Source organism: Monodon monoceros, unplaced genomic scaffold, assembly GCF_005190385.1.
Source record: "Monodon monoceros isolate NGI ecotype Baffin Bay Population unplaced genomic scaffold, NGI_Narwhal_1 Super_Scaffold_11, whole genome shotgun sequence".
NCBI lineage: Eukaryota > Metazoa > Chordata > Mammalia > Artiodactyla > Monodontidae > Monodon > Monodon monoceros.
Window position 1 is genome coordinate 23,375,012 of NW_021703767.1, and position 20,022 is coordinate 23,395,033.

The 20,022-nt window shown below is 36.6% G+C and overlaps 1 pseudogene; it reads right to left on the reverse strand.

The window, feature by feature from the left end:
- Positions 1-17,920: 17,920 nt before the first annotated feature.
- Positions 17,921-19,497, reverse strand: LOC114891041 (annotated as a pseudogene).
- Positions 19,498-20,022: the final 525 nt, after the last annotated feature.

Sequence of the window (20,022 nt, forward strand, 5' to 3'; positions counted from 1 at the left end):
ACAGTCAGGAGAGAAGAACGTTATGTAGACCAAAAAAAACAAAAACAAAACCAAAAGCTTAACAGTAGGAACAGTAAAAGGCCGTCCACCACCACAGTGACTAAGGAAGTACAATGAACTTGGTCCAACTCAGGCTTAACTAGACCCCATCTCCGTGAGACTACGCAGGGCCTCTGGCAGCTTGATTCAGAACTTCCAGTCAAATCTTGTTTTAAACTACATATCTTTCCTCTCAGAGCTAACCCTCAAGTGCTTTCTAGAGCAAAATTGGCAATTCCTGTTTGTTTAATTACCTTGTTCCAGGAAATTGAGAGCACCCACATGATGCTCTAGTTTCCCATAAGCTTTAAAGATTTGTTTTGTTTTCACTTCTCTGTCTTCTCCTTACGTACATAGATGGTGGTTCTAAAATTAGGAGTAGGGACCAGGGCCAAATGAGAAGTAACAATAGTAACATAAAAATGCTTATTCTTAGCTCCCAGTTGTTAAAAGGAAAGACCTTCTTTTCTTCGTGTCAGGAAAAGCCATAATCAATTTGTGACATTCTTAATAATTATTCTTAGTGATTTGATAATCTACATGTCCAAGTTTAGAAGCTGCATTTATTTCCAGTCTTCCTCAGGGTACATTGAAGTCAGCGGGCTGGGTAATGCTGTGGGGAGAAGATGTGGCTGGAATGCAGCCACGGTTCCCACTGTCATGGTTCCTTTGCCTCACTCATAACCATCCCTGTGTTCTATCCCTAGAGACAAAAATTTCCTATCCCTAACCCAAATATACCTACCTAGTACCTATTATTTTAGGAATGAGACAAGAATGACATGGTCATTATAGTTAGGTAAATAATCTTGGGGAACTGGGAATGTCATTCTTTTTCCATTAATACCAGGAATGTTCATTTTTATCAGAAAATGATAAATTAATCCATATTTTAATCAACATATATCTTTATGCACCATCTATGCACATATTCAGTAAAATAATTGGATTTATTGTGTCAGCACAGAAGTATTAAACATTTAGTTTATTGCCTTATTTGAATTGCACCTAAATTTAAGTGGGTAAATCACATATCAGGATTTTAATTTGTTTTTTCTGGAATCTGAGACTATTGGACTTAGAAACTTCCTTCTGACTTAGCTTTACTAAGAGGTAAACCTAAGCAGCCACATGCATTAACTTAATCTTTTTATTTATTTGGAACAGATTGTGTCAATTTTAATTGAGAAAAAATTAGAAAATGTTATTATTTTAGAACATCAACATAAAGTTGGAGACAAAGTTTTTGCCTGCATAGTAAGTTAATTACACATTTAAACTTACCTTAAATATACACAGTCTTATATTTGTTATTGCCTAATAATTATCTGATATAAAAGTGTGATGCAACTTTAATATAAAATTATTACAGCTATTTAATTTGATATTAGTTTTCAACAGGAAGGATAATTAACGAAGGGCAGAAACTCTCCTAATATCTTTTCATATGTTCTGAACTTATCTGTTCATTTTCATTCAAGGTAGTATCATTAAATAAAATCTCAAGGAGCTTAACATTGATATTTTCTTCTATTCAACTATGTTCAATATATGTGTAGTTCAACTAAAGGGTTAAAAATAAGGCTAAGGCAAATGTTAATAGCGATTTTTTAAGGAGCAAATAACAGGTTTGACAAAGTGAAAGATAGAAAAAGAAATCTCTTTACAGGAGAGGTTGTTAAATATCTGAACAAGTTACTAAAGGAGTTTATAGAAATGGAGAACTTTAGAAACAGGAAATACATTCCTATCTATAATACAGGTGATAGTTTGGGTGAGATTATGACTAAAGAAAAAAATAATAGACCTGATTAATACAAATGGAATTTGTTAGCCCTGTAGGTTTGAGATTTATTTTGGAGGCTATGATAAAATCAGATTTAAAAGTCACACCTCATTATAAAATCCACCTAGAGAAAAAATTTGATTTTGAGATATGTTTGAACAAGGAAAATGAAAGGAAATTATTGTCTACTCCATGTTAATACAGTCTCTACCATACACAGAACAAGAGTTTTACGTTCTTATAATACTTATGAAATATTGTGAGGAAAGTTCAACTTTATGTAGCTGGGGGATAAAAATAGGAACTGATGAGAGATTCCTCTTATGGATAAAGACAGTCTTTGTTAAGTAAAATATTTTGTTGGTCCACTTTAATTGTCGAAAGTTAACACACAGAATGTTCCCTGATGGGCCAGGGACCAGGAAAGTATACAGATTGCCAGAAAGAAATTTGTGGAGTAGACTGCAAATGAGCAAAAATAAGGGAGGGGTGGAGGAGAAAAGTACGATTTACAGCCCCAGGACCAGGACACATGGGTGCTCTGCCCTAGCCCTGTCCTCAGCCTTGTCCCTTCCTTGAAATGGTGTAACCTCCCCCCAACCTCCTGCCAGTGCTCAAGACCTGCCAAGGTGTGCAGTTGTCTCCACGCAGCATCATGAGCCCTGAGAAGTCTCTCTATAGGTATAGAGTCATTTTCTTCCCTTAATAGCCTTTCTGGCACTTTCCCAACTTCCTCAGTGGGGTCAACCAGATGCCCAGAGGACCTCCAGGGCTGAGCTCTATGAGATCATGTGGAGTCTTGTGCATGGCTAGGTTCCAGGAGGGTGGCACAGTTTGTCAATCACTCACTGATCAGAACTGTATTTTTCCACAGGATCACTAGAGATTAGGTCACCCAGAATGGGTGACTCTAATCATGTAGGTGACTCTCAGAATGCGGGGTTCTGGACCTCTGACTTGCAACTCCTGAGATTTGGCTTGAGCTGAGAGTGAGGGAGTGTGGGCCCATGTTCACCTCAACACTGCCCCTGGTCTACAGCACTGGAGAGTTGCAGGGATAGTAGCAGGCATACCTTGCCCTGCGTGCCACCCTCCGCGGGCACCTAGGCAGTCACCTGCTACAGCTGCAAGCTCTGGGCCACATATCCACAAGTCTTCCAGGGGTGGCTGCATCTATGTCCTCTAAGTTTTTGAGACCATTGCTCCAATGCAAAGGGGACCTATAATGTGATAGATGTGGATAAGGGTCAGACAACCTTTCCTGTCCTGTCCTCCCCACTGGTGGTAGCAGGTAGAAGACAGATATGTGGTGAATATTCAGAGATCAAATTCAAGAAATACATTGATTACAGCCTAAAGGGTTCAAGAAGAGATACAGATGAAAAATGTGCTGTTTAGCTTCACTGCTATAAAATCCAGAATGGAATATGTAACAACTGTCATTTGCATTTTTCTATGCAATATCAGTAAGACTTCTCTTTGTGGTCATCCTCAAAGCCTGTAACAACTTTTGAAGGAGTCATTCGGAGTCAGTGTTCATGCATGGCACAACAGGTGATGCAGTGTCATGTGTAATGATGAAGCCAACATTAAGTCAATGGTTTTAGGGAACCCAAGGTGTAAGAAGATCTATATTGCTTCAATACAAATCCCTTCTAAAGAGTCACAGGAATGTGGGTAGTAGTAGTGCTGTCACATTTTCTCACAACCTTTTTCTAGTTGTGGTGGATATTAAGTTAGGCAGTGTGGTAGGCAGGATTCACTTGCCCTTGTATCATCCCTTTCCTTTTGAGTGTGGTTGGAACCTTGGAAAATAAGGAGATATCAATTCTGTGATGATGTTGCATTATACAGAAAAAGGTAATTGTCCTGGGAAGGCTTGATACAACAGGTGAGACCTTTAAAAGCTGCTTGTTTTATCTGGCTGGTTGAAGAAGAAAACGTCAGAAAGCAATGCTTTGGCTGCCCAGGAAGAAAGCAAACATCTATTTTGTAAGTTGTATATGGGAGCCATATGGCAATGAACTCCATCCAGGTGGTCTCCAAGGGCTAAGAGCAGTTTGTAGCCAAAAGTTGGCAGGAAAGCAGGGATCTCAGTCATACAACCACAAAGAAATGATTCTGCCATCATCATCCAGTGAGCTTGGAAGAGGACCTGGGTCCAGATGAGAGCCACAGTTCCTGCCCACACCTTTATTTCAGCCCATCCAGACCTTCAGCAGAGAATCCAGTCATACTGTGTCTTGATCTCTGACCTTTGGAGACTGAGAGAGAATAAATTTGAGTGGCTTCAAGTTGCTAAGTTTGTGGCAATTTTGCAGCAATAGAAAACTAACACATTCAGGAACAGCACAAATGACAATAAAGTCCATGAAGGGATGGTCCCTGGCCTTGCACAGGAAGAGATAGTGCCTGGTCACTAAAACAAATCTTCAAGTGCTCTCTTTAGACAATGAACAATTATCTATGTCCCTCATCTCTACTCTTAGTATAAACAGTCATCAATAAATCACTATATATCACCTTGGCCATGATATTTTAACATATTTTAAAAAAATCAAATTGTTCATATTGACAGGGTCCCTGCCAAAAGTATTTGCCCATGACCATGCATACCCTATGGGTTTCACTGCACCATGAACATTTGTTTCTTGTTCTGATGATACACCTTTTCATTAAGACACAATTTAAGTTGAGTTTTATGTTACTTGCAGTTAAAAGTATATTAAATGATAAACCAATATTATTTAAATTAAGGTATCATGAATGATTTAACTCTCAGTTTTGCTGACATGAATATTCAATCAGTGATCAACTATATTTTTGTTTTGATTTCTTTTTTCTCTATAGCTGAGGATATAATGATTTTACCATGGTGACTGAATTATTTGTGATGCCAACTAGGCACTTGCAGGGATTGTGGGTCTATTTATATATCATCTGAGACATTTGAAAAAAAATCCTCTTATTTTGCCAAGGCATTACATCTTTATTTCTTAAAATCACCTCCTAGTATCTTGGAATCAATACCACATAATTCAGATAGTATACTTCTGTTAACTCCTAAGGACAATGGGACCCAACAGAGTTAGGTCATCATTGTCAAAGACAAGTGAGTGAAAGAAAAGGTCAAATTATTAAAAATTCTTTCCATTCAGTTGTATCTCTAAATGTTAGCTTTTTCCTTAAGATATATAGGTTAGAAATAATGAAACTGCTTCTTTCAAGATCTCACTTATCATGGTTTAGCTCCTTTTATTGTTGCCATTTTAAAAAATGCAATTGGAAAAAATGTGTTAATGGGGTCCCTGAACTTTCTGTGGAAATCCTCAAGATTCTGGGGTAAGCAAGCACGTCAGACTGAGTCAAAATTGGAGTAAAATGACATGCAAGGAGTTGTTTTCTTCAGATTTGTTTATCTAGTTATATAAAAAAGTATACTGTAGATATTAAATTATCTTATAGACTAAGATAAAATATGTTAAACATATTTTCAGAATATAGATGATTAATAAAAAATTTTGTAGTTCACTGTGTGTTTATACATGTATGTATATACTATTATATACTCATGTACATATAAAAGAGAATAAAATAAAAAGTAAAAGGACCAGTTCCTGATGAATGTACTTGCTTCAAACTATTTGACTTTATTAATGTGATAAAATCAGCTTGTTATTCTAAATATGTTACTAACTTATTAATTAATTTGCCAATTAATGAATGGATGATAATCTGTTTTTCTGAGAACAATATATTTAAATATGCTTTATAACCAGTAGTTTTTAAAAAGCTGGTTTAAGAAATTGGAATGCAGAGAGTAAAAAAACATGTTATTTGGGTACTTTGTCTGAGGGGCTGTAATAGGTTAAACTGCTGGCTTCCCATGGTAAAGCAAGACATTTATTTTTTAACCATGAAAAGCTGAATAAAGGTTTTAGTTGTAATTTAACTATGACATTTTCAACTTTCTTAATGTCCAGCTATTCTTAACAGCTAACAGTATCAATTATTTTACTATTTCATATTCATATTTCACATCTGTAGTTTTGTATATTTTATAACTACATGCAAAACACATTGGAACTCTTAAGACACTAGAATTTTCAGCAGACTATAAAATACGATTTTTAAATGTTTACATAAAAGAGAAATTTAATAAGTGATACATTTACCACACACATCATTTTCAATAATGAAATACATATAATGAAAAAATTTCAAATTCTACTTTCAAAATAACCTCTCTATAGCATAAAGCTCTGAGATATTCTTTAAACTTATGTTTAAAGCATTATTTATATATTGAAGAAAACATTTTAAAATAAAATTGCTGCTTATACTTGTGAGAGCCCTTTGTCATCATAGTAAGAGTCAGCATATATGAAAAAAAATTTACTTTTTCCAAAAAAAAGTGTTACTCATACTTACATCTGACACATCTCATAAATGCTTCCTCACCAACAGCCCCAGATTCCAGGCTCAAAACTGCATTCTTTCACAGTCAAGTGACTACCAGTATTTTTTCCAACCTTTATTCCATTGATTGATACTTGTTTATCAGCATTTTATTAGCTTGTTTATTTATAAATTGACTTGGCCAGGCATTTACCATCTCACCTGTGAGATATCTGGAGAATGTTTATACAGTTTTTAATTATTAAGGAACTTACAGTTAATCTAAAATATACTTTGTGCTGTGTCACATCTTCTAATTTATATTTCTTTTCTGAAAATTAGATCTAAATTATGTATCACTAAAATTTCTTCAGTGACCCAACTAGAGCTTATTTCGATCGTAAATATGCATGATATGATTAATTTATTTGGAAAACTTCAAATCGGTCCTCCATTATTGCTATTATATGCTGAGTACCATGCTATGCGAAGGAGTTTATAACACAAGGACCTAATCCTTCTCTGAGGTCAGAATCTAGGAAGGAGCACAATAGATTTAGGTACAGAAAAAAAGAACAGTGATGCAAGTCAGCAGTATAGGATCTCCTTAGGAAATATCTGATTATGAGTTCCAGTCACATTTTAGAAAATAAGTGCTGTGAGTTTATAATGAATGAGCACATGGAAATCATCAGAAATGTTCTCTGACAATGACTGGAAGTGGTCTTTAAACATGGAAGGAGTATGGGGAAGTGCAGAGGAGGAGAGAAGACATTCCAAGTGGACAGACTGTCATGGTGAGGGACCAGGCATGGAAATGCAGATGGGAGATTGTGAGACAGTCAATAGACCACTGAAAAGTGTGACAATGCTGGTGTCAGAGGTTGAAGCTGGGCCCAAAGTTTTGACTTGTAGGATCTATAATGAGGGTCTTCTTTAGAGAGGAATTCTTTCAAAACCTTGAAATGCTGAAGATTTCCTGCCACAGAGGTGCCTTATGGGATATGGCAGCAACAAAATAATGTCCAGGGAGATTTTACTGTAGAACCAAATTAACACTAATAAAACAAAGATGTGGTCAATACCAGATTTAATTATTTCAAAATTTAACTGAACTCATGACTCAGCTTTCAACATTATCAAAATGTCTTCCCATTGAGTATTACATATGTGCTTTGTTTGTTTTCAAAGTGGAGACTTGGGTTAAGCAGACTTGTTTACTCTTACAATACCTGGAATAACTCGATGTGTAACCAACATGCTAACTTGCTGTATGTTCCCAAGTTCAAATTGCTTGTGTCACCTTTTCCTTTATTATTTAGGTAAAATTGGCTTAAATCAACTAGCTATATATGGTGGGGGTGGGGAAAAATACTTCATTTCCAATGTCCCTAGAGATTCCTGAGGATTTGAAGGAAGGGTTGCCTACACTTTTCTCCTAAGGATCTCAAGCTCTAAATTCCTGCTTCTGCTTTTCTCTCTCTCTTCTGGATTTTTTCCTCCTGTACCTACAGTCTGTTTTCTACATGATGTCACTCTGCAGAAGTCACTTCTCTCCATATTATATCATTTTCCAGAAGTCATCTCCTTCCAGGGACCATGGACTCAAGGTTGTGTATATGCCAGACTTTACTGTATATGCAGAGCAGTTGAAGAATTTCACAAGAGTTTAGCAAAGCAACAATCTAATGTTAAATATTTAAGAATGTGTTCTTAAATTCCCTCAAACATTTCTACCTCCAAGAAATTTTCCCTGATCATCTTTTTAATTCAAGCCACAACCTCTCATGAGTACTACTATTACAACTACTACTACTACTAGTCAATATTTATGGAGCACTAGACTAGTAGTAATAATAATAAAAACAATTACTAGGCATTCTATATGGGTAATTAGTATTCACACCATACTAGTGATGTAATTACTCTTGTATCTCCATTTGGAAGAGAGGAAAAAGAAGTACAAAGACATTACTCTTTTTCAAAATCTCATAGCAATGGACTATGGAGTGGAAATTAGAAAGATTTCAGATTATGTAATTGTATTGACCACACTTCACAGTTAGCATATTTCTGGGCAGGGCTTACCCAAGAGTATGTGGAGCTGTAAGCAAATATCTTTGGTGGGGACCCTATGTACATATAAGGAATTGGATTTTTAAAAAAATATGTTAAAAGTGCATGGACCCATGTGGGGTAGAGTGATTTATTAATGTAAATTTAAAATAATGAGTAGGAAGAGTCTTTGTAGTGTACTAAACTATCTTTTCTTATTGAGGCCCAGGGACCCTCTATTCTTTTTCTTAATCATCAAATGTGTCATTTCTTGCTAATTTTATTATTCCCGTCATGAGAAAAAAAGGTAGCTATATTGCTTTTGCACATAGTGACATGGCTTTCCTCAGCCTGTCTGAATTGAAACAATGTGGGCCTTTTTGGCTTTATGGTTCCTTAATACCATTTATTTAATGCTGCATCACCCATTGTGCCATAATGGATACTGACTTCAAATTACTCTCTCAAAAGTTGTGATGTAATTTTATTCAGAGTATGTAGGAAAATTTGAATGATAAATAGTTTTCTGGTCATGTTATATTTACCATTGAGAGTTCATAGTGTAAATGTATTAACTATTCTCTTGGACACTTTAGGCAAAAGCCACATTTGTGAACTATAACCTCTTTCAATGTTGACATTGCACAACACTTGTCTGCAAATCATGGAGGAGGGGATGAAGACCAGAAGAGGGGCCTAGATGACTAGAAAAATGGTCCCGTTCATCCAAGTAATGTCCATCCCTTCTCTGGCCCAGCTTGTGACTTACCTGGGAAAGCATGACATCATATTGATCAGAGGCAAGATAGATGACATTGTTTGGAAGAGCCCTTTGTTGTTGCAGAGTGACAACGACTGCTTGACAGGGGTCAGAGAGCCTGTGGTGGGAATGGCTGAACTGTCCTCAGCAACAGTGTTGGGAATGCACAGGGTAAAGGATGTCTGCTGCCTCCTTAGCCACCCTTGGGTGCTCTAGTCAAAGGCAGCGTTTTAGTTGGAACATGAATGAGCAAAAATGTCACCTAAACTTACACATGCAACTCAAGCCGCAGGGTCAGTGGTGGATAATCAGTAATCCAGAGCCCTGCATTCTTTCTGTGAGTGACAGTCACTCAAAATCAGCAACATCCTCCATTCAAGAAAGAGGCATTGTGGTTAGGAAATGAAGCTCCCAACAACGTTCCCAAAGGAGACTTAAAGATTATTCTTTTGTACCCTCAGAGTTTTGCTATCACCTGAATATATTATTGTTAAAGATAAATAAATAATAAAAAGAAAAATCTGAGCTGCAAAAAAAAAAACCCTCAAAATTAGATTAAACATATTCCATCATAAAAATGTATTAAAATCATTGCCTAATTAAAATTAATAAATAAATTGATAAAAGATGAGTAGGAAATAAATGAATGAATATAGGCACCAGGATTCAAAACAGTTTTCTAATTTCTACTCCAAGTCTCTTTGAAGTAATCTGCATTGCACACATCAATGATTCTTCTACTGCTCACTGACAAAAGGCAGTACGTAATTCAGTCTTTCTCCTAATTCTAATGGAAACCCATCTAGCCTCAACTATCTACCACATTCCCTAATTTCAGTCATGCTGTAAGCGATTATTCTATGCCATGTCAGTATCCTTGTTATTTTTATTTACCACAGTAAAATGTCACTTCTTCATATAAATTGAGGTTTGCATTAATGAATGCTCTTGCCCTTATACCTATCATCATTATATTTCATTGTGGGTGGAGTAAATGGGGGAGGAAACTAACTAGGATCCCTGAGGGTGCTTTTGTTGTTAACAAAGATAAACACTTGGGTATTATCAGGGTTTTTATTTTTAACTGTTCCACTTACAAGTTACTTCTGCTGGCAAGGAGACAATATCCTTGAATTCTAGTTAAACAGAACATAGGTATTCTGAATTCATATCTCATTTCTTTTTTAGATAATGCATAGCTTGTGGATTCTGCTCAAAACAATTTGCGTGTTCTCTTTATCAATCATTTTTTCCCTAGGTATTGAGAGCAATAGCCAAAAAATGCTTCAAGAAGACCCCTCTCATTAATAAATAATAATCATCTTCATTAAATAAATATATATCTTCTACTGAAATAAATATTAAAATGTCTAAGGAATTTGGGAAGAAAGTATATCTTAGTCATCTTTTAGCTAATATATTAGCTTGGCACATGGTAAGCACATGGCACTGGGTCATGGGTGCTGAATGACTAGGTAAATAAAATGTTCACATGGTTTCTGTAATACTTTGAACTTTTTGTTTTAAATATCATTTTTCTTAGCAAAAATTAAAATTCCCGCAGTTATATATTTTTTCTTTTCTTTTTTCTCTCTCTTCCTGTCTTTTTTCCCTTCCTTCCTTCCTTCCTTCCTTCCTGCCTGCCTGCCTGCCTGCCTTCTGTTGCAGGAAAAAATGGGGCACCAGAGTAGAGTCATGTCCCAGGTCTCAGGTGAGTCCCTGGGATGGGCCGCCAAGTGAGGGTCCTTGGCTTCGTGCAGGAAAGAATTCAAGAGCGAGCCATAGTAAAGAGAAAACAGGTTAACTGAGAGATACACACTCCATAGGCACATTATGGGTCATCTCAGAGGGGGAGAGAGGCCACAGGGCATGGGTTCCTCCAGGATAATGAGAGTAACCCTGGGAGATACACATTCCATACACAGAATGCAGACAGTCTCAAAAGGCAGGAGTAGGACCGGAGGTGTGGGGATGGTTAGTTTTTATGGGCTGGCTAATTTCATAGGCTAACAAGGGGGAGGAATATTCTGTCTTGGAGAAGGGGTGGGAATTTCTAGGAGTTGGGGCACCATCTACACTTTGGCCTTTTATGGATGGCCTCTGAACTTCCATGGCACTTGTGGGTGTGTCATTTAGCATGCTAATATATTACAATGAGCATATAATGAGGCTTAAGTTCTCCTGGAAGTCAAATCTTCTGCCATCTTGGGCCTAGTAGGTTCTAACCAGTTTTTGTGGTATCCTGTTTTTCTTAATGGGTGTGCTATTCTTTTAATGGTTGTGTCCTGCCCCCTTCCTTTCTGACTCACTTCCTCCCTCCCTCTATCTTTGTTTCTTTCTCCCTTTCTCCCCTCCTTCTTTTCTTTCTTTCCCTTTCTTTCTTTCTTTCTCTTTCTCTTTCTCTCTTTCTTTCTCATTTATTAAAGCTTTTCCTTTAAGACCATACATTATTGTGAAAAGTTGATAGGAAAATAACATTAATGCACTTAATTAAGGAAAGCTAGAAATTGGTCTCCATAACCTATAAACCTGCAACTCGGTAAAAAAATTGAGCATTTTTTTCTAATTTTTTTGGAAACACTCAAATATAAATTTTAGGCAACTCCAAACCAAATGCTTATAGAGAATTAGCATTAGAACCATGGATTCATTTCAAAAGGCATGTTGTTCTGTTACAATAAACATAATCAATTGTTCTCATGCTTATCACTCTATGAAAATTAAAATAACTTCCTAACTCAATACAATGTAAGTATGCAACCAACTCTTTTAATAATTTTCCCAGCAAAAAGGTTGTCATCTTACTATTCTTTGATTCAGCCAGTATTGTACATGCCATGGTATTCTAAGTATTAGAATGCACTGCCTGCAGGTGTGCAGCCCTCTTGGACCCATGAGGTATTCCAGAAATACACGAAGAATAACAGAGCAGAAAGAGGAAATGGACTCAGGTCTTTTTTGTTTGTTTGTTTGGTTTTTGCTTTTTTGTTTTTTTTGCGATACGCGGGCCTCTTACTGTTGTGGCCTCTCCTGCTGCGGAGCACAGGCTCTGGACGCGCAGGCTCAGCGGCCATGGCTCACGGGCCCAGCCACTCCGTGACATGTGGGATTTTCCCAGACCGGGGCACGAACCCGTGTCCCCTGCATCGGCAGGTGGACTCTCAACCACTGCGCCACCAGGGAAGCCCTCAGGTCTTTAATGATATCATTGATCCAGTAAATTAACCAATAGAAAAGCCACCCTTTCCTGGACCATTCTAGCTACTTGAAATAACAAATATTTTTACTTTTTTATCCAATTTTTTGTTGTTGTTCTTCTTTTTTGGTAACTTATACCTGAAATCATCGTCACCGATAAAAACATACCTATTGAGAAAACATTATTCTCATTGCTGAAATCTTATATGAATGGCTTATTAATAATTAACTAATTGATGAATCAAATTATAGACAGGGTAAAACAGAGCAATTAAGACTGATTTATCCCTTATATGTTCATTTAAAATCCATTAACTGGACTTCCCTCATGGTCCAGTTGTTAAGACTCCACGCTCCCAAAGTAGGGGGCATGGGTTCAATCCCTGGTCAGGGAAGTTCCGCATTCCATGGGGCACAGCCAAAAAAAAAAATTTAAAAATCCATTAAATGTGTATTATGCATTACACATTATTTGAAATACTGTAAATCACAAAAGGTTACAAAAGAAATAATCTCTACCCAAAAGCATGATTAAGTGAGGTTGTAAAATTACAACCAAGGTGTGTTTGAGCCATGTGTGAACTTACAAAGAACTTGTACACTTATTTTCTGCAAATGGATTCTTTTCAAGCTTTGTCTATATGCAGTTATTTGAAGGAATTGAATAGTCAGTACAATTATTTTTCAGATAACATCTTATTTCCTCACCTGTAGTTTGGGAAATCTATAAGCAGTTTTTGGAGAATAACAAACAATAAACATTTGAAAGTGAAAAATCTATCAAAGACTATGTTGAAAAGTAAATGTATAAAGAAAAATGAGAGAGAAACCAGATTGAATACACTCAGTTGTCCAGGAAATTACCAATTATATATAAAATTTAATACTGGAGATATTATTACTTATAACTCCAGGGATCTGGGTTAGTCCTGAAATAGCTGTGTGGTTTTTATCAAATAACCACTTCTCCAGGTGGTCTTAATTTTACTCAAATCAAATCAGATAGCCAGAGTGCTGATAAGTGATTTGGTCCCTTGGAAATCTGTCTTTCATTGAGGAAAGTAATAAAAAGAGGTAATTAGATGTCACTAGGGTATTTTGAGGACCTATGTCTCTACATCATAAGAAGCTCCTTAGAGGCATTACATTCAGATATTAGTATCAATAAAACAAACAAGCATGCAAATAAATGAATTTTACTCCCCCTATACAAGTGGTTTCTTTTTAGCTTAAACAATTAAGAATCTCAATATAAAACATATTTTCTCTTTTGATTTTGCCACCAAGAACTTACTGAGATAAACTTGAAACCTCTATCCCGTTAGCTTGCTCTCACCACCCTGTCAGCTTTATTAAGATATAATTGACATATAACATTGTGTAAGTAAGGCATACAAGGTGATGATTTGATACACATATATTGTAAAATGTTTACTACAATGAGGTTAATTAACAGGTTTTTCACCACACATAATTACCATTTCGTTGTTGTTGCTGTTACAATGGAACATTAAAGGTCTACTGTCACAGCAACTTTTGAGTATAGAGTACAGTATTATTAACTATAGTCACCATGCTATATCTTATTCACCTCATAACTGAAAGTTTGTATTCTTTAACCATCATCCCCCTGTTTCCACCGCCCCTCAGCCCTGGCAACCACCATTCTAACTTCTGTTTGACCAAAGTGAGTTGATAAGTATTCCCAGCTTTATATTACCCCTGACATTCATCGTTTTCTTTCTTCTACGCCTCAGCTCCCTCATCTGTGTATTCTAAACTCATGAACTGTATCTATTTTTGTTAGTTTTCATCAGTTGAGAGCAGATAAATGTCTGAGTTTTCTTAACTATAAGTCGAGAAAATGTGCATAGATGAGCTGTGTGACATCTTTGAATTTTTAATGTTGCATTTATCTATTTCTTCTTTCATTTAATTTGTTGTTAATAAGTGGTGACATTATTTATTGACTTTGATATTTCAAAGGAAGCCACTTCAGCCTTAAAAATAACATGAATCAAAAAAAAATCATTTAAAGTAAAAAGATTAGTTGTACTAATCCAAACTTGTCATTAATAAAGGTAATTAAGAAAATATCTAGTTAAAAAATCTGTAAGCATATATTTTATTAGCATTAGCTTTACTTTCCTGTCTGTGAAACTAATGGCTATTGTACCACAGTATATTTATTTTTCTAAATATAGTGATATTTTATAAAAGTTAATAATTACAACTTGTCATGCTCTGATTTTTCTAATGGCACACTTTTAAAGAATTATTTAGGCATGGGCAATTTCATTTCCTTAATCATGTTCATATATCAATGAGGCATGCAATACTATGTATCTCTTACAGTATTAAAGAAGAATATTGTTTTAAAATGTGTTCCACACGGACAAAATATAATGTCATTTTGCAACTAAAACACAGACAAATAAAACTAGATTCTGGAAGTCCTTCAATATAAAATTAAGCTGCAGAAGTCTATTTGGGAGATTTTCTTTTTTTTTTTTTTTTTTTTTTTTTTTTGCGGTACGCGGGCCTCTCACTGTTGTGGTCTCTCCCGTTGCAGAGCACAGGCTCCGGACACACAGGCTCAGCGGCCATGGCTCACGGGCCCAGCCGCTCCACGGCACGTGGGATCTTCCCGGACCTGGGCACAAACCCGTGTCCCCTGCATTGGCAGGCGGACTCTCAACCACTGCGCCACCAGGGAAGCCCTGGGAGATTTTCTTCCACATCTTTATCCTCTTCAATACCCCTTGGAGTCCATTTCAAATGTGGCTACCAAGTCCCATAAAATGGAGAAATGCATTGGTCTAATTGTATAAAATAAAATTTAACTGTAAGAATTCAAATGGCATATTTCTAATCTCTTCTGACTTTTGGTGATAGGACTAAGAATAAGAATTAGAAAGAATTGGTATTTTATGTAACACAAACCCTAATGCTTTCAAATGAAAACTTCTTTTTCTCATGAACCAGAGCAACAGCAGTGATTAGTTTAGGTTCAGGGAAATTGGAACATCTGGCATGACATTCCTATTACACAGCTATTCCCCGTTGTCTGCAGCCGAAACGCTTAGGCAAACTTTGGCATGGGGGTCTATTACATTTGCTGTACCAGACTGTTCCCTTCCTCATTTGCCAAATAGTCTATTGTCTAAATTTCCACTTAATCCTTATGAAAATAATATTTTGCAACTTGTAGAATATTTCTATAAGCTCTCCACAGTGTCCTCATTTTGAAATATTTTAAGATTTTTATTATTCTGATTTAAAATAATTTTGTGTAATTTTAAAAAGTTACTTAATACTCACAAATTATTGTTGTTATCTTGATTTTTGTCCACTATTAATACATCCATATAATAGAAATGATTGAAATGCACCTTAATTTCCCTTTCACATCATATTCTGAATCACGAGGATATTATCCAGAACATGTAGGGTAGTTGACTGCTTTAGCAAGGCAGTAGGTTTGAAATCCAGGTTTAGATGAAAAAAAAGATATTTCACATTCCTAAGCAGCCAGTCTGAAGGATTCAGAGCAGAGAATTCCAACGTGGAGTGAAGCCTACACCAGCCCATTTGGCTAAGTGATGTTTGTTCTTCAGTAACGGGGTACGCGACATGGCAAAAATAATGCCTTTCCCTTTTAGTGTGAATTAAGAGAAGAAAAAATTGAAGAAAATAGAAGGAAAGTAAGTGACCAAAATTGTTATTTCTGTCCTTCCATCTCTTGGCTTGGTGTTAGTAAGTTGAGCCGGGGATGAAAGCACAGGGACTGTGGCTATACGGTACAACTGTGTACATGGATGTGATACTATTCACGGCAGTCCTGCAGGGAGGCTCAGTATCGTAGCCTGGGGCACAGAGCTGGATGCAGCGTGCAGCAGAGAGTCAGGAGTTCATGGGCGGGAACAGCAAAGTAAGGTCTAGAGCCCTGCTGCCTGTTTTTATAAGAGAAAGGTTTATTGTAACACAGACATGTCCGTCATTTTATATATTGTCTAAGGCTGTTTTTGAGCTTCAATAGATGAGTTGAGTTTGTTGCAGTAGAGACCAAATGCCCACAAGTCTAAAAATATTTATTGTCTGTCCCTTTAAGAAAAAGTTTGCCAACCCCTGTTCTAGAGCTTCAAACAGACACAGGTGAGACCTAATAGATGGGTCCTGAGCAAGCATAGAGAGAACAGAACTTGTTACACCAGCATGCAAGGAATAGATGCTCTAGGAACCATGTCCACAGAACCATGCCTCAGAAAAAATGGAGTATGAAACAGGCTCCTACCACTTCCTAGGACCAATTATTCACAGCTCTTTCCGATACATTGGTAGTTTGAAAAGCGGTCATTGGAGTATTTATACCATGGAAATTGACAAGTGCCACAAATCAGTGCAGGCATGCATTCATTCATTCATTTATTTTTCACGGAGTTTATTTTTAAACATTTACCAGCATACTACTGCTTAGAAAATGAAGAATCAGAACTCACTGCCAGTATTTAAGGTGATACAGGCTCTCCCACATACCCCAAAACCCATCACATTGATGTGCTGAAAAGAATGACAGAAATCCAAGTGGCTAATTGTTTTTACTTAAAAATAATAAGAATTACCTATGCTTTTAATTATTACCCTAGCCTAGTTTTAAAACAGGTATGCTTAAAATCTCTTGATTTATTTAATTATTCATTCCCTTATTTATTTGTTTATTTATTCATTCATTCATTCATTTATTCATTCCTGTATTTCTGTGTTTCTGTTACCTGGCAGGTCAGCTCCTTAACAAAACCAAATGAGTTAACAAATTTGTTTCTACAAATTAGATTTTAGTGTAAGAAAATTTCCAAATACACAATGTTTATATATGCATATATACATTAAATTGTATTAAATGGGAAATATTAAATACACAGGTTTTACATTGTTTTTAAAGCTTAAATACCATGAATGTTTCTCATAGCATTAAATACTCTTAAAAACATCATTTTAAAAAACAAGCTCATAATTTTTTTTTACTTTCTCTTTTTATATGATTAAATATGATTTTTATTTTTTATTTAAAATATTCATGCAGGAAGAAATTAGGGGTCTTCATCACCACCTAGAAACTGAGAGGCTGTCTCCTGGGCTCAGTAAGTTACCTGAATAAAACATAACGTGCAACTTTCAGGTTGTTTGCACATAAAACATCAATTGATAAGTTTCTTTCGTCTTTGATTCTATATTGCTGGAGAAAGTTTGACCAAGTTTCATGCTAATTTATCCTTAGCTGCAAGTATTACAGACAACTTCATACTTTGCCTAATTAAAGGATAACTCTTTTTCAATACAATCAGAACTCAACAGTGATTCAGAAGCAATACCTTACCCTTAATACCATCAGCTTCAAGTCATCAACATGAAAGTCCTTGATAAGTTTGAGAAGATGTCGCTAGGAATCAATTAATTGATGTTCCTAGTGCCTAAGAGTTTCAAAATTCGACTTCACTTTAGTTCCTGGCACCACTGATTGATTTTTGAAAATCCATGTTTATTTTTCCTCTGTCCAAAGTGTTTTATGGAATGACACTGACTCTTCAAGACTGTTATGTAGAGTCTTCTTTTTTCACCTTGAAGGATACTCACCCATTCCCTCCCCACCTTTCTGCCTTAAATTCTTAAAAAGCATTGCTTTGTCACAGATTCATACGCAGGTGCTCTTGTTGTTTGGAGATCATGGGAAGAGCTTGATTTTGTATGGCTAGGAGTTTGGAGGTCAGAATGGAAATGGCGCTGAAGTTTCCCCAGTCATGGTCACATCCATCTGGTCTATTCCTGACACTTGTTTCCACCATATATGGCACAGGTGTCTGAAGATTTGCCATGCTGGCTGAAGCAACTCTTCCCTGGAAATGTCCAGGAGAAAATTTGACCTGGCTGACAGGTGTTCATGGGCTGCCAATACATCTTCAATTTGCCCAGAGTTTTGGTTCAAAGGAAAACTTTTCTTTCACGTTTTCAAGTACAGATGGAGTCACATATGCAGAACCCAAAAAGACCTGGTTGGCAATTTTGCTGAGAGCTGAGTCATCTGAGCTGTCAACAGGTAGATAGATGTTTGATGTGTAAACTTCAAATCAAACAGACTCACATCCTCTTTAGGTTGCGAAAGAGGTTTAAAGAGGGGGCTCTCCCTTCCCAGTTAGCAGTTCTTCCAAGTTAATATATCTGAAGAATGGATGAGCTGGAACTTCTCCAATGTCCCCAGGACCAGCTCCAAGATGAGAAGCAGCATTTCTTTTCAGCAGTTTTTTAAGCAGATCGCTGGCTTCTTCTGTGAGGTAGGGAGGCAAATTGAGTTTACACTTGAGGATTTCATCAATTGTTTTCTTTCTCTTCTCCCCAATGAAGAGGGTACTCCAGTCAACATGTCCTGTATCAAAGCTCCCCAGCTACACTAATCCCCAGCACTACTGTGGCCACTTTTCATCAAGATTTCAGGGTCCGTGTATTCTATTGTTTCACAAAATGTGTGTGTGACTGTTGCATCATGAATAGATTCTTTGAATAGTCCAAAATCTGTTTGTTTCCATGAACTTGGTGATTAAGCATAACTTTCTCCTACATCAGGTATATGTAGATAATCCCCCTTTGATGTAAATGTCCCAAAGCCATGGAGATTTCTGCCAGTAAAAGCAGATTGTGTCTTCCATAAATATTTCCTCTCTTTCTAACTGCATAATTCTCCTCTGCTGAGATACTCAAGGATGAAGTAGAATTTTCCATAGGTCTGAAAAGCATAAATTAAATCCACAAGGAAAAGGTACTTTACTTTCTCCAGAATATTCCATCCTACTTTTTATATGAGTGGTGTCTTTAGCACTTTTTACTATCATTGTCTTTTTAAGCACCTTCATGGCAAATATTTTCTGAGTTTTTGCTCCTGTTACTTTTCTTATTTGTAAAATCTCTCCACAGACCCCTTTACCAAGTACCCAAAGTAGCTTGAAACATTCTAGCCTGACTTTTTCTGGCCCTCTGTTCACAGTAGTTTCTGAGATTTCAAGTTTCTCACAATGCTCCATGCCAAGGGCATAAGGTCCAACTCCCCCAGGGTCCATGCTTTCATTTGACCGACTGCTCTCCTCCAGCTCATCCTCAGAACCTGTATCCTCTGGCTGGTCCAGACTATTTCAAACACTCCTGCCATGTCCTCAGCTTCCCTGTCTTAGAAATCTGGTGCTGGATAAAAGCCATCTTGCCTCCTTTATCGCCTCAAGGGCCTGGACCCTCCATTGCTACAGCCATCTCCAGCTGCTTGGGCTATCTATCTATATATCATCTATCTATCTATCTATCTATCTATCTATCTATCTATCTATCTATCATCTATCTGTTGTCTAAGAGGAGGTTAAGTTAATGCAGAGACCAGGCAGCAAAACAGGCTCAGTCCATGATCCCTATCTGAAATGACTAAATGGCAACATACTTTCTGAATAGAAAACAACACAGAAATAGAAGTTTGCAGTTGAATATTTTGTCTCTCTAGGGGAGATAGGAGGAAGGTGGAAAGTAAGACATTCAGCAAGCAATCCTACAATTTGAACACTCAATGCTACCTGAAGCTTACTTCCTCTGCCCCAGAAATCCATGCTTCTCTAGATTCTCTAGATAGATGTCAAGAATTTGTCAAACTGTTGTTCAAATTAAAAACAAAAAATGACTACAGATCAGACATTTTCAGAGCATGAATTTTGTTATTTACCTAAAATCTCTAAAGTAAAGAATATGAGTGTGT